This window comes from Sminthopsis crassicaudata, chromosome 2, assembly GCF_048593235.1.
Source record: "Sminthopsis crassicaudata isolate SCR6 chromosome 2, ASM4859323v1, whole genome shotgun sequence".
NCBI classification, from domain to species: Eukaryota; Metazoa; Chordata; class Mammalia; order Dasyuromorphia; family Dasyuridae; genus Sminthopsis; species Sminthopsis crassicaudata.
In genome coordinates this window covers 259970725-259986931 of record NC_133618.1, presented here as the reverse complement: position 1 = coordinate 259986931, position 16207 = coordinate 259970725, and the positions used below count along the sequence as shown (strand labels likewise).

Genomic DNA, 16207 nt, shown 5'->3' with positions numbered 1-16207 from the left:
ATTTAGAAAATAATGAGAAAGAATAGAACTTCACCATAAGATTTGGAGAGAAAGACTATGTGAAAGGTAGGAAAGAATAACATTCAAGACACCAAGATGGATAAGTATACATTATATTTATGGAAATGCAACTATAGAATAAGTTACATATAAGAGAAAATCAGGAGATAAAATTGGTGCCAGAAAAATGAAAAGGTAACCCCCCTGAGCTGCAGGTAAGCAGAAACCTAACCTATTATGTTATAATAAATGATGAGCTTAATCATTTCAAAACAAAACTTGAGTGGAGTTATATGAAATAATAGTGAAATAAGCAGAATAAAGAGAACCTTAAATACAGTAATAACACTTGTTTTAAGAACAACTTTGTAGGACTAAGTCATTTTGACAACTATAAATACCTAAATTAACTACAATGGACCTATGAAGGAAGATTCTATCTGCACCCAAAGAAATACCTGATAAATAAAAGTATGCATAGTATAACTTCACATGTATATATATAATATATATACATATAAATACATATTTGTATCAAAAGATAGCCATGCCAGGGGAATGGGAGAAGAAAAGTTATACAATAACTTCATATATTTAAAAGAATAACAAGTTGTACATAATAGATTTGCAGTTTCAAAATTATTCTCTTCTGGCATAGCCTGCCAGCATAATTCCCAACCTAAAAGGGAAGATGTCCAGGACAGCTTAGATTGTGTATTTCCCTAAGTGTTTCCTGAATCTATGACCTTTTGGTCAAAATGTGCTGATCTGAACACAATTAATATTCTATGTACTTATCTTTAAATAGCTCTTGCTTCAGGCTCTACTGAAATTTCAAAAGTCCATTTAGGTGGGATATTTAATTTTTCACCCAGAAAAGTAGATTGGGCTTTACATATCAACAAGAATAAAGAACTTACAAGCATAGCAAGTGAGAACTAGAAAGGAACTTAGAGTCATTTAAACTTTATTCAATAAATTAACAGATATTTAACATTAAAGATCTCTGTGCAATAAGGTCACATGGCTTTATTTTTTTCTGCAAAAGACTTGAGGTAAAAAGATGAGTTAAGAAAGAATTATGTGAATTCAAGCAAAAGATAATGAAGGCCTGAATGACCAATATGGTGGTGGAAATGAAAAAGAGAGGATAGAAGTTATAAGGAAAAAAGGAGAATGCTACACAAATATTTATCCACAAATGATCTGATTATTTTTGTTGTTGTCCATACATATCCTACTCTTCCTGGCCCCATTTTGAGTTTTCATGGCAAAGATACTAGAGTGGTTGGTCATTTAATATGCTACCCCATTTTGCAGATGGGAAAACTGAGGCACTTAGATTTAAGTGACTTGCTCAGAATCACACAGCTAATAATTATCTAAGGCCAAATTTAAATTCAGAAAGATGAGTTTTCTGACTCCAGGCCCAGCACTTTTTCCACTGCACCACCTAGTTGACCCTCTATAAGTTGATATTAGCTACTTAATTGGAAGAAAGACCATTATAAAGGTTAGAATTAACTCAATTTTGTGTAAAAACTGTTTTTTTTTAATCATGTGCTCAACATGGGTTTGGCAGAAATGAGGAAAGTCATAAAAACAGAGTAAGACAGCAAGATGTAAGCATTTATTTTTACAGTTTGTAACTTTAATTTTGTAGGATATACAATTAATGATGTAAATTTGCACTTCAAAAGCAGCCACAAAAGAATTCTGACACAAATTTAGATCATTAAAAGACAGAACATTTCATCTGGCAGTGAAGATATTTGTGTGATCCACAAGCTTTTCCTCATTTCCCAAGAGATGATTTGTTCTCAGTAGACTGATCCCCTTTAAAAACAAGAAAGAAAGAATAAAAGTTCTCCTGGGATTTGCCAAGATAGGTCTCCAAACTTTTATCTATTTCATTTTATCTAGTTATACCTAAGGATTCATTGTACACACAAATTGAGGGGGGAGGAGGTGATAATGCAGAAGGGACACTTAAGAAAGAAACTAATAAGTCCTGAGAAGAGTTCTGGGATTTCAAAGAAATAATTTACATGAATCATGAATTATGTCTTGTTGGAAACTCAGCTTCTACCATTTCTATCCTCCCTTTTAAATTCCTTTCATCAGGGATAAGATTCCAAAAATGTCTAGCTATTAATTAATGTTTTCAAAAGTCATATACCAATCACCTAACAATTGCATCTACTTGATCAATGAGAAGGTGGTCCAGGAGTGTAATTTAGTTATTCGAGGGGGTTCTTCTTCAATCCAGATTATAAATGACAACTACCAAGTAAATTCCATCTAAACTGGTGATCATTTGATCATTCTTTTACTTTGTTCCTGTGCAATCTATTCTGTACTCCATCAGAGTTAAGAAAAAGAAAGTTCCCAAGTTAATGCCATAATTAGTAGAGGATGAGTGACAATTAAGTGTGGATCAGAGATCAAAAGGAAAACTACAGAGTGCAGAATTCAGAGAGAGAATTCAGAGTCTCTGCTTTACATCAGGCTTGACGCGGCTCTCTGCAGGAAGGGAAGTCAGTTCTCCAGACGGCAACTGTCTGGAGACAACGGTTCTCTAAAGGAAGAAGGATCTGTCCAAGAGATTTGAGTTGACATAGATCTCTTCCCAGAGAGCGATCAGCAGCTTCTGGAGATGACAGCACTCTTCTTCCTGCATGAAGTGATAAGGCATACTTCATGATATACAGAGAAAATGTGTAGAAGTATATTAGTCTAGAACACATCATTAAGAGACTCTGTTGATTTGCAATACTCAATACTTGGTTTTTCAGGATTCTGTGATGCATTCAATTTATGTCTCAGTAACATTTCCTCAGTATGACTTCCTGCCCTATTTTATAGTTCCAACAATTCTGAGCATCCAGATGGAAAGATTTTTTTTTATTTTTCTATTAAAAATAAGAAAGACTAGAGTTTCACCAAAAGGTTTAAGAAGGAATGACTATACCAGGGGAAAAAAGCAGCATGTCTCAAGGCACCAAATTGAATAAAAGATATAGAGATAGTAATCAGTTTGAATCAAAAAATAGAATACATGTAAGAGAGCAGGTGTTCTGAGAAATGTTTACAAATTGATGGGGGAGAGAGTATAGGCACAATACTTCTTTAGCTTAAATAACATTGTTAACATTTCTTCCATCAGTATTTTATGTCTGGACTATCAACAAAGCAATATATCAAGTTATGGTTAGTACTGTTTGCTAATTCCCTAGGTAAAAACTATTAAACTGAGAATGAAAAACACTATTCTCTGATCTGGTTCCAACACAATACTGTTAGTAGTAGATAAGACTCTTGCTAGAAAAATGAAAAGATAACTCTGCTGATCTTGTGAGCAGAAACCTAGCTCACATAATCACAGGATCAAGAGATTACCCTGATACCTCTGCTAGGTTATAGTCTTTGATTAACTAGAAAATTTCAGTAGTAAGTTTCAACTAACCAATTAATGATTAGCTTCTACTGCCCCTCACAATAATACAAATAATACAAATGCACAGGAAACAAAAATAGAGAGAAAGATAAAGATTTCAGAATTGTGTTGAGGTAAGGCAATATATATTTGGTGCTTTGGGTCCTAAAGTCGATTCCCTTTTGTATGTTTGCAGATAACATGATTTCCTTCCAGAAAGGAATTAGCATTTATAAAGCATTTACAATCTGTCAAGGAATTGGTTAAGTTCTTCTTACATATATCATCTCATTTGATCCTCACAATAACCCTACAAATTGCATACTATTCTTATCAACATTTTACAGTTGAAGAAACTGAGACAAAAAGCAGCTGAGTAACTTGCCCACATCACATAACTGAGACACAAGTGTCTCAGGTTAAATTTGAACTCAAGTCTTCCTCACTCTAGGCCTAGCACTCTATTCAATGCCTCATTAATAGTTTCTAAAGGTAAAGCATGCAGATGAGCATATACTGTATGATCCCAAGATAGTTTCCTGAATTATTGCCTTTTTATCAAACTCTGTTGATCTGGTTACAGTTAACACTTTAGTTCTCTTTCAATAGCCAGGACTTCAGCTCTGATAAATACATTCTTGGTTTTTTTTCTTTCTTTCTGGTATGCCAGACATGTATCATCTAAAAAGATAGATTAGACTCTGAATACCATTAAGGATAAGGAATTCAGAAGCATAGCGTGTAAGAACTGGAAAAGACTTTGGTAACCAAGTCACTTGGACATAGGTAATAGGAAATTATTAAAGATCTTTGGGCAATCTCTATAGAATTGATTGGGGCTGAGAGAAACAAACAGAAGTTAAGAAGCAATTATGGTCTACACAAGAGGTAACGAAGATTTATATTACTAGGGTAGTGGGAAAAAGAGAAAAGGTGAACAGAAGTTATAAAGAGGGGAAAAGGAGTATGATACATACATATTCCATCCAAAAATCATCTTGGAGTTTTAGTGAACTGCAACCTCAATGAACTGATAGTGTCCATTAAAAGAAATATTAAAAGTGAGATCCTCTTCTAGTCAGATCATTTCTGAAATAAGTGTTATTAGTTCTTGGTGTTGCATATTAGAGCAACCTCAGAGCAACCAGAGAAAGGATAATGACCACAATGGTGAAGGACCTCAATATATTGTCCTAGAGTTAAACATTTTGTGAAGGTTTGAGCCAAGACTACTAAGTCAGAGGAAGAAAGCATTTGAAGGGCTATCAAGGTAAAAAGAGATTGGACTTATTCTATTTGGATGCAAAGGATAAAATAAGAAACAGGGACAAAATCCCTAAGAAACACACTTAAGCTTAACATTCATTAGTAATTTAATATTAGAATCGTCCACAAAATACATTGGACAACTTCAGGAGAGAACAGAATCCCATTTGTTGCAGTGTTCAAGCAAGATTGTGAATGACCATATCAGAGGTACATTGTAGAGGGTATTCATGTTCACATATGAGTTAAACCACTGGTTTCAACTTCAAATAAAAATGTGGACACTGAATCATATAGAAGCATCCCTATGGTTGCATACTGACTGAAAAAAAAGACACAAATTAGCATTATCTGTTCTATTGCATTTTTTTCTGTGTTATATATTTTTCAATTACATTTTAACCTGGTTCCCACCAAATTCAGGAGGGTTATAAGCCTCATTCAGCCCATGAACTATTTCTTTCACAACTCTGGACTAGATCCTATTAGATGGGCCCTATGATTTTTTTCTCTGGAAGCCTGTGATTTGGTGACCTCTGCCTCATACATAAGTTTTAAGAAAAAAATTGTTCTGCAAAGCATTGCACATTTTATCAATCATCAAAACACAGTAATGGATAGATTTAATCATCAGGAGAAAACTCTGACCAAGCATTATGTTTCATATCTATTTAGTAATTTGGAAAGCATATATAATTGTACTATGATTCATTGTCTTTAGTATCAAAAACCTCTGGTAGGCTTCTTTACAAAAATACCCAAGCTTAGATGTGATTAAAATGTGTTTCACTATACTGAAAATGTATTGATTTGCTGTATCTTTAATGTGCATTAGCTATACGAGCCAGCATGACTTGTTGGAAAGAATACTGAAATCAGAATAAAGACTAGATTTCAAATTCTGCCACTATTATTACTTGTTCTATTAAGATAGAAAAATAAATTTACAACTTAGAGATTCCATTTACTCATCTGAAAATTCAGGACAATATTATCTATGACACCTAACTATAAGAACTATTGCACATATCAAATGAAATAGACTTAAAATGTTATGTATAATTCTGCTGTTGTTATGAAACTAAACAAAGATCCTAATAAACTCTAAAGCCTTTAAGATCAGGAATTAGTTCATTTTTCTCTTTTCATTCAGATTAGACCAACCAGTTTCAACTGAAATGCTATCTAACTATTACTTACTGATGTTTCTCAAAATAGGCCTCAATGTTTCTACCAGAGATAATGAAAGAAAGAAAATGTTTCATAGTATGCAAAGAATCACAAGTAAGAAATTCTATAAACTGAGTTATTGACATCTCTGGTACTGAAATCTACATTCACTAAAAGTCTTCCTTGAATAATAAATCTTGCTTAAATATCTGAGAAGTTGCTGTGACTAAATTGGATGAATGAAAAAAATCCTGCAGTCTTTTCTCGGCAGTACCTGAGAGTTGGTTACCATGCTAAACAAGAAATGATGGCCACTTGAAGTCTGAAATAGAAGATCAAATACCATATACGTGGTCCAAAGCTGCCCCAAAGTAGCCAATTAATAAATAGTTATTCTCTTTTCCTCTTTCTTGAACAAGAAATCAAAAACTCTGGGACCTCAGTTTGCTGGAAAAAAAAAAAGATTCTGGGCTAAGAGCAAGAAAGGATTATTATAAATTGATTTGCACAGACTAGATATTTATTTTACAAATCTTATAAAGTCTTTAATAAAATCCTTATCCTGGTAATGATTAAAATGCAAGACTGTTGCTGTGATGATTTTTTCTGTCTTTTCCACAGCTCAGAGCTCAATGAACAAGTCAGGAGCACACACTGTGACTGAATTTGTCATGTTTTTCACTGGTACCTGGGAGACACAAATCTTACTCTTTTTTCTTCATAATCTATATTCTAACCATGATGGGGAATGGGGTCATCATGTGTGCAGTGAGATGGGACCAGAGGCTCCACACACCCGTGTAGATCTTCTTAGGGAACTTTGCCTTCCTGGAATTCTGGTATATAAATTCCACTGTGCCCCAAATTTTAGGACACTTTCTCTCAGAAACCAAAACCATCTCTTTTGCTGGCTGCTTCCTTCAGTTTTATTTCTTTTCCTCCTTGGCTACAACTGAAATCAATTTGCTGTGCATAATGCTTATGATCATTATCTTGCTATCTGCTGCCCACTACGCTACCCAACCATCATGACCCTAAAGCACTGTTGCACCTTGGTATCTGTACTGGTGCTAGGCTTCTTAGGCTTTTTTCTACCTACTATCCAGCTCTCTCAGCTATCATTCTGTGGTTCCAACATCATTGACCACATTATCTGTGATAGGGATGCTCTGATGAATCTATCATGTGTCCCTGCTCCTGCCTCCGAAATTCTGTTCTCTATCCTAAGCTGCCTCCTTAGCTTTCTCCTTATACTCTACATCCTTGGCTCTTACATCCTCCTACTAAGAACTGTGCTATAAGTTCCTTCAGCTGCTGGCTAGCATAAAGCCTTTTCCACATGTGGATCTCATCTGGCCATAGTTTGCCTCTTCTTTGGGAGCCTTATGATCATGTACGTGAGTCCAACATCTGAGAACTCTGAAGTACAAAAGATCATAAACTTATTGTATTTAGTGGTGACACCATGTTTAAACCCTCTGATCTATAGTCTCTGAAACAAAGAAATGAAAGCTGCCCTGAGAAAAGTCATTGGGATGGCTTCAGAATAAAAATGTTTTTAAAAACCCTGCATACATGATTTTACATGTAGTTCTAAGTTTTAATGAGATACAGTTCAATTCAACAAATAATGATTAAGTACTTGCCTTCAGCAAAGCAATGGAAAAACCATAAAGATAAATAAAGGAACACTATTACTGCTGAGAGCTGAAAAGAGACATCTTCTCAGAAAGATCTCTCATTTTTTTATGCCTTATCTTGGCTGTCCTGGTTCAGCTGAACCTCAGCTAGGAATAAGAATCCAATAAAACTATTACCAGTTGATCATTTAGGTTTTAAAATAGTTTTGTTAATTCTTTGCTATTTGGAGCATCCCATTCTGTTTTGCTATCATACACTGAAAATAAATTCATTTTTATATAATACATTCCATTTTTGACTGAATCCATTCACAAAGATGATATGAAGATAAAATAAAAAATTAACTGGAAAAAATATACATCAAAGCTTTGATCTAACAGAATTGACTCTTTTCTCTGATTTAATTAGAACTGTCATTATAAACTGTCTTAGTGAATACAAGAGAACATTTATTAAGAAGAAAACATTTCAGTGTGCAAGAAACAAAGTTTTTCCTTAAGAAATCATGAATATCTTTAGGAAACAATTTAGCATGATTTTTAAGAAATTCTCAATGACTCAGCTTAGTGACAAAAAGAAATTTTCACATAAATACCATTCATTTGAATCCAAAATACCGTTTGAGTTGGGTCATTTCAGTTGTGTCCCATTCTTTCATGACCCCATTTGGGATTTTCTTGGCACTGAAGTAGTTTGCCATTTCTTTCTCCAGTTTGTTTTACAAATCAACAAAGTGATGCTAATAGAGTTGAGTGACTTACCCAGAATCACATAGCTGCTAAGTGTCTGAGGCCACATTTGAACTCACGGAAGTCTTCCTGAATTTAGAGTCAGACTTGTAGCCACTGTGTCACCTAGTTGTGAAAACAAACTGAAAAACAAATTGGTCCCTGACATCAAGGACCTTACATTTTATAATTAAATACAAAGATCCATAAAACTATACAGAGTAATTTCAAGAGAAAAAAAGCCTTAACTAGGGGTGGGGAGATCTGTCTTGAAGCTAGGACTTTCAGAAATTGAAAATGAGGATGTAATATTTCCCAGATGTAAAAGAACTCTTGTTCACTGAGTCCTGGTGACCCCTCTCTATATATCTGGCACAAGAGATTTTGTTGGAGAATGCTAAGTCTCCCATCAGGGGTATGATTGAGGTTGTTAAATTTTCAGTATGAGCATTTATACCCTAGAAAATTGACAAATAAATTCAAGGATTGATTCATCATCTTATTGATTTCTAGACTTTAGAAAGAGATGAAGAAAGTGTGAATCATACAAATTAAACTTAAAAGAGTATCATAAATAATACCAAATAATACCAGCACACCCCTTCTAACAAAGCTATTGTTATCTTTTTTTTAATTCTTGGATTCACACAATATAAGCAACAGTAAGCTAAGAAAATAAAAGATATACCTTTACTGCTTTGGGAGCAGTATTATTTTTATGTGTCAGCAATTCCACCAACACATAAAGAGGAACATTCCAAGTCTTCTCATTCTATATTCTTCTTACCAATGTCATTCTATAAATCTTCCATAAACAAGCTCTGGGACATGTTGCTCTCATTGCCCATCATCAGTACTTAGAGAAACAAAGAGAGAGGAAGTGAGAGGAGGACAAGAGTTGAGGAGAATAGGAAACAGAGATAAAGAAGCTAGAAACAGAGTGACAGTGATGTTCTAACTACTTTTTGAACTCACAGAATAATCTGAGAAATATATATTCTAAATTCACCTGTTCTAGACATTGTGAACTACTACCTCTATTCTTTGTAAGAGGCCATGAATCTCCAATATTATAGACCTCTGATATAAGGAGCACAATATTATTTACAAAAAAAAACTTCTGGAAGACTTCATAATCCACAGAAGATCTAATATCCATTTCAGTTCTGCAAAGGAATACTCAATGATAGTGCCAAAAACAACTTGGTACCTTCACTGTTTTTTTCTCCACAATTACATCTGGTTTATGACAGAAAATGTGATTTTTGTGACTAAAAAAATATTTTCAAATGTTTCTTTTTTGACATTTTCATCAAATATGAATTCAAGATACATTTAATATATTGTCATAATTTATATAAATAAGAAAATACATTTTATGAGTTAACAGCTAGCTCTGCCAACATTTTTGGTAATGTAGGAGACATGGACCAAAAGAGAATTAAGTAAACTCCTCCCCTTTCATAAATGGGGTATTCCTAATGGACCTACACAATTGCTTTAACCTGAGAAGAATTTTGCAGTCCAGAAAAGGAGAAATACATGGGAATTTTCAAAACTAGAGAGAAATACCCAGCTTCACATAAATGTGAAGGAAGGCTAATGCTAATATTGCCTGACTCCTGGAGAAAATGGGCCCCCGTGAGATGGATAAGCAAAATCAACAACAGAATAACAAAAAGGAATCTTCAGAACTGGAGAACTTAAAATCAAGGAACAACAGGACATAGAATCATGATTTGAGGAGCAAATATGAACCAGTTTTTTGATGGTGTTGTGAATCATGTGAATTATCTTACTTCCCAGTAAGATATATGATTTACCAGCAACTCAGAATAAATAAAACTTTTCTTGAAATTCCAGGGGCTTGCATGTGAGCTCTTTAAAGCATTTGAAGACAGCCAGTAAGTCTAATATTTTCCAAGTAAAACATCTCCAATATCTTCATTATCATCTAACATGGAGTCAAAAACATTCACAATACAAATGAATCAGGGCATCTTTTAGCATGACTATTACTTCTTCATTACTGGAAGTTCTGTCTCTCCTAATGCTGCTCAAGATCACATTATCTTTTTTCTCTCCTGAATCTCAGAGATAAGTCATACAGAAGTTTTGCAAACTCTGAAACTTGTGGAACTTTTTTTATTATAGCTTTTTTTTTACAAGATATATGCATGGGTAATTTTTCAGCATTGACAATTGCAAAACCTTTTGTTCCAATTTTTCCCTTCCTTCCCCCCACTTCCTCCCCCAGATGGCAGGTTGACCAATACATGTTAAATATGTTAAAATATAAGTTAAATACTAAAAAAAAAAAAAAAAAAGAAAGAAAGAGAGAGGTGGGAAAAAAAAGAAATGAAGAGAAAGAGAGAGAAAGAGAGGGGGGAATGGTTGGAGTGAGAATAGAACTGATGAGTGCATTTTAGGAAATATTAGCTATATCACTAGAAGAATGATCATGGCATAGACTAGAGTTATGTCAATATATATGAAAGCGTGAATTTAGTGATATAAATTTATAGGAAATAAGCCAAATAACTGGATTCAGTCACAGATAAGATCATTAAAAGGAAAATGTGCTGACTGATGCTGAGTGAAGTGAACAGAACCAAAAGAGCTCTGTACACATTAACATTATGAGCATGATCAATTTTGACAGATTTTGCTCTTCTCAACAATACAATGATCTAAGACAATTCTAAAAGATGCATGATGGAAAATGCCATCCACATCCAGAGAAATATCAAAAGAAACAACTGTAAAGTCTGAATGCAAATTGAAGCATATTTTTTTCATGAGTTTTTTTTTCTTTTTTCTTACTTGAGGTTTTTCCCTTTTGTTCTGTTTCTGCTTTCAAAACATGACTAATATGAAATAAATTAATTAAAATTATACATAAAAGGTATGTATCAGATTGGTTGACATCTTGCAGAGGAGTAAGGGGAGTAAGAGAGAAATGAAAATCAAAATCATATAAAAGAAAATGTCAAAAACTAAAGAATATTTAAAAAAAGAAAGAAAGAAAGATGTATGTAAGGCAAATATTTCATTGGGGGTAAAAAGACCTATGAATCATGAAACTTCCTTGTTTCCAATAGAAGATGATTTCTCAGGTGACTACCCCATCCCATTTTGAGCTAATAGGTGTTCTCCTGAGATCCATTTAGATATATCCCTAAGAATTTATTTACTTCATTGTACCTAGGTGTACTAGGAGCCAATCTACTATGAATGAGGGAGAAGTTGCTACTATAGATGGAATACTTAAGGAAGCCATCAAGGATTGTCGCAAAGACACCCAGGACATCAGGAAATTCATTTATGGGAAGAAAAAAAATTTATTGCCCAGAAATCTAACTCACTTTGTAATCTCCGAATCTATTTCAAAGTCTTTTCATCAGGGATCAGACTCTATGATTTCCAGCTATTGATTGAAGAATAGAAATCTCATATACTAATTACATTATCTATTCAACTACTCAGGAGAGTAATCCAGGAAGGTGACTCAGGTTTTTCTGAGGCTCCTTCTTTAACTCAGGTTAGCTATACCAACCCACAGATGGTGATCATCATTGTTCTACACTGACTACTACAAGTAATCTAGAACACTGTTCCTGTACAATCCATTCTGTTCTATGCCAGAGTTTGGTAAGATGTATGGTAACAATGAATGTTGATCAGAGATCAGAGCATCCTTCCTAGCCCACATTCCAGATGAAAGTATGTGTAGTTTGAATGAGAAAATCCAAATTCAGTTTCTCAGTTTTCCCATGACTATTTGATGAGGAAACCATGGTGGGTGAGATAACTTCTCTTTACATACCTATACACCACACAATTCTTACTCAGAAAGTTGAATTGAGTCACACTTAAAATAGATCCCTTTTTTCTGGCATGCTTTGAGGAATACATTTATTTTTTGTTTTAGGGAACAATAAGTCACAATACATATTAATATACATAATAAGTTGTGTGATCAAAGAAAATAACATATAAAATTCTTAGCACAGAGCTTTGCAAAGAGTAGGTACTATATAAATGCTTTCCTTTTTCTCTTTTCCCCTATTAAAGTAGTGTTTTCTTCTGATTAAAAATTGGCATTCTGAATACAACTCCTCATAATACTGAGCTTCAACAAAAACTGCTAATATTTCTATTCATTCCCAAAGTCCATAAATGACCTTTCCTGCATGAGGTTATAAGGTGTGCCTCATGATAGTGCAACTTGGCATGCCGAAATTTACTGTACTGAGTTTATCACTATATAATTATGTCTAATGCAATATTCTATAATAAACTATGTGGGATTCGATTATGTCTTTATTTTTTTGATTCTTCTCCATATGATTCATATTTCATATGGTCTTCTTCTCCATCATTATTTCTGCACATCAATTTGTTACCTGTGGTAGGATTCTTTGTCTCCTGCCTTCAGCCCAAATTGAACTAATCCTAAATCTTATCACTTTCCAGAAACAGAATCTAGGCATCCCATTTCATTATCCTATGAGAAATCATATGTTATGTGTGTATGTGGAAAAAATATGCCTAACTCTGAATCCCCAATTGAAAAACTACATTTTATATTGCTATTTATAAAATAATGAGAAAGAAGAGAACTTCATCAGCAAGAATGGGAGGGAAAGATTATATGAAGAGAAAAAAGTAGCAGGCTTCAAGGCCCTAAAATTGATAACTATATATCATATTTAAGGAAAGGTGGTAATCAATACAACTATAGAATAAGTTATATATACAAGAGAATAGTAGAAAATAAAACTGGTGCCACAGCAACAAGATTATACAATGTTCAATTGTGTTGGGCATGACTCTTTTCAACAATGAGATGATTCAGGCCTGTTCCAATGATCTTGAGATGATGAGAGCCATTTACACCTAGAGAGAGAACTGTGGGAACTGAGAGTAGATAACATAGCATTTTCACTCTTTTTGTTGTAGTTTGCTTGAATTTTGTTTTCTTTCTATTTTTTTTACTTTTTGATCTGATTTTTCTTGTGCAACAAGATAATTATATAAATATGTATGCCTATATTAAATTTAATATATATTTTACTATGTTTTCTGTTAAACATGTTAAACATATAAAGGATTTTATGCCATCAAGGGAAGGGGGTAAGGAGAAGGGGAGAAAATTGGAACACAAGGTTTTCCAAGAGTCAATGTTGAAAAAAATTGTCCTTGCATATCTTTAGAAAATAAGAAACTTCAATAAAAAAGAACTACAAAAAAAAATTTTAAAACAACAAAAGTGCTAGAAAAATGAAAAGGTAAATGACCTATGCTGCATGTAAATAAAACTCTAACCTACTGTTCTATAAAAAATGATGAGCTTAATGATTTTAATAAATAGAATTGCACAAAATAATAAAGAGTAAGATGAGAAGAATCAAGAGAATCGCTATTCAGCAATAACATTGTTGTCTTAAGAATAAATTTGAAGGATTAAGTCATTTTCACTATTGTAAATATCCACATTAACCACAAAAGAGCTGTGTAGATGATACTATCTACAATCAGATAAAGAACTGATAAATAGAAGTGTGTATAGAATGATTTTACATGCACAAACATATACACTTACACATATACACATATATCTATACACATACAAATATATATATTTATGTCTAATGGTATCTTCTTGGGGAAAAGGAAGAAGAAAAAATAAAGTTACGTGACAACTTTATTATATGTTTAAAATGAAAAGGAAGTTCTACATAATAGATTTGCAGGTTCATGTATAATTGTTTTTTCTATTTTATTCTGTTATAGAACTGCTTCTTCCATTTCATAAGTTTAGAAGAAAATGAATTAAAAATTTTGTAAAAGGAAGAATCCTTTGTAGGATAGCCTCAGGATCAGGAGAATGTCCAGGCATCTCTACTAGGATTTGGGCTGTGATTAGCAGAAATATTAAATAGTGGCCATAACTGACCAATTTCTGATTATCTAAACTCATACTCACAGTATTAAAGATGCATAACAAGCAAGTAAAAGGAGATTAAGAGAAGGAGCTTACTTACACTTGAGTTAGGTGAAATGTGTAAGCCCACATTTCTGGGGCCTTTCTTCTGGCATATCATGCCAGCATGACTTCCTTCCTTTCAGGGAAAGTGTTCAGGAGAGCTTATACAGTGTATTTCCCTAAGTATTTTCTGAATCTATGACCTTTTGATCAAAATGTACTGATCTGGACATAGTTAATATTTTAGATGCTTATTTTTCAACAGTTCTGCCTTCAGGTTCAGATGAAGCCTCAAGATTTCATTCTGAGGACTTTCCATTTAGCTGTGCCAGACAATGCGTCATCCAGACAAATAAATTGGGTTTTGAATACTCACAAGGATAAGGAATTTAGAAAAATAATATGTAAGAACTTAAAAGGACCTGGCAGATCATTGAGACTTTATTCAATAAAGTTAAGAGATCTTTGGGCATTAAAGATTCTTGGGCAGTAGGTCACACAGCCTCTATAGACCTGATTTTTTCTGCAAAAAATTAGAGGCAAAAAGACAAGTTAGGAAGGAATTATAGGAGTCCAAGCAAGAGGTAATGAAGGCCTGAAAGATGGTAGAAAAGAAAAAGAGAATAGAAGTCATAAGGAAAAAAAGGAGAATGCTAAACAAATATTCCATCCACAAATGATCTGGTTATTTTTTTATCTTGTTGTCCACTCATGTCCAATTCTTCATTACCCCATTTGTGGTTTTCATGGCAAAGATACTCAAGTAGTTGGCCATTTCCTTTTCTATTTCATTTTGCAGATGAAGAAACTAAGCCAAGCAGATTTAAGTGACTTGACCAGGCTCACACAGCTAGTAAACATCTGAAGCCAGATTTGAAGTTGGGTCTCCCTGACTCCAGACCCAGCATTTTTTTCCACTCTCACCACATAACTAATCCTTTATAATTAGGAGAATGACCATGATGTAAGTTAAGATTAATTCAATTATCATTTTTAAAAGACTAATTCAATTTTGTGAAAATTGTTTTTAAATGATATGCATAGGTAAAAAAAAATTTTACCTATGCATATGTACTGTCAAAGAAAATGTTATAATTATAAAAATTAATAAAAAAGAAAATAAATAAATAAATTATATGCTCATCATGATATCATCATAGAAATACATTAAAAAGTAAAGAAGATATAAACATAGAGTTTATAACTTCAATTTTACAGGATACAGTTAATGATATAAATTTGTACTTCATAAGCAACCACAAAAGAATTCTGACACAAATTTAGGCAATTGAGGCAGAAGTGGGTGAGACAAACATTTCATCAAGCAGTGAGGATACCTGTGGTCATTAACTTTTCCTCATTCACAAGAAATGATGTTTCCTCAGGAGACTGACTCTCTTTTTTAAAATAATGGAAGTTCTCCTGAGAGCACCAATATAGCTCTCCAAGCTTTTATCTACTTCATTAGATCTAGTTATACTCAAGGATGATTTGTTCACCAAATTGATGAGGGAGAAGGGGATAAGAAGGGACACTTAAGGGAGAAACTAATGATGCTGTGTAGTAGAAACCTGGGACTTCAAAGAAATAGCTTACATGAAGCATAAATTATGTCTTGTGGGAGACTTCTACCATCTCTATACACCCTTTTTTAATCCCCTCAATCAAGTGTCAGATTCCAAGAGTTTACAGCTATTAATTGAATAAAAGTAAACACCATATACCACTCACTCAACATTTTCTATTTAGCCAATGAGAGTGATTCAGTATTTCTGGAAGATTCTTCTTCTTCTTTACTTCAGACAAGAATTCACAACTACTAAGAAGTTTACCAAGTAAAGAGACCATATTAAATAAAGAGACCACCTAAGCTGGTGATCCTCTAGTCATTATTTTTTTGGGTTTTTTTTAGGCACTAATTACTGGAAAGTCCCCAGAATATACTGGGCCTTTACAATGTATTTTGCAATCCATCAG

At 33.5% G+C, this 16207-nt stretch overlaps 1 pseudogene; it reads left to right on the top strand.

The window, feature by feature from the left end:
* The first annotated feature begins 1569 nt into the window (after positions 1-1569).
* LOC141552759 (olfactory receptor 11H6-like) lies at positions 1570-7422 on the top strand (annotated as a pseudogene).
* The last annotated feature ends 8785 nt before the right edge of the window (positions 7423-16207 follow it).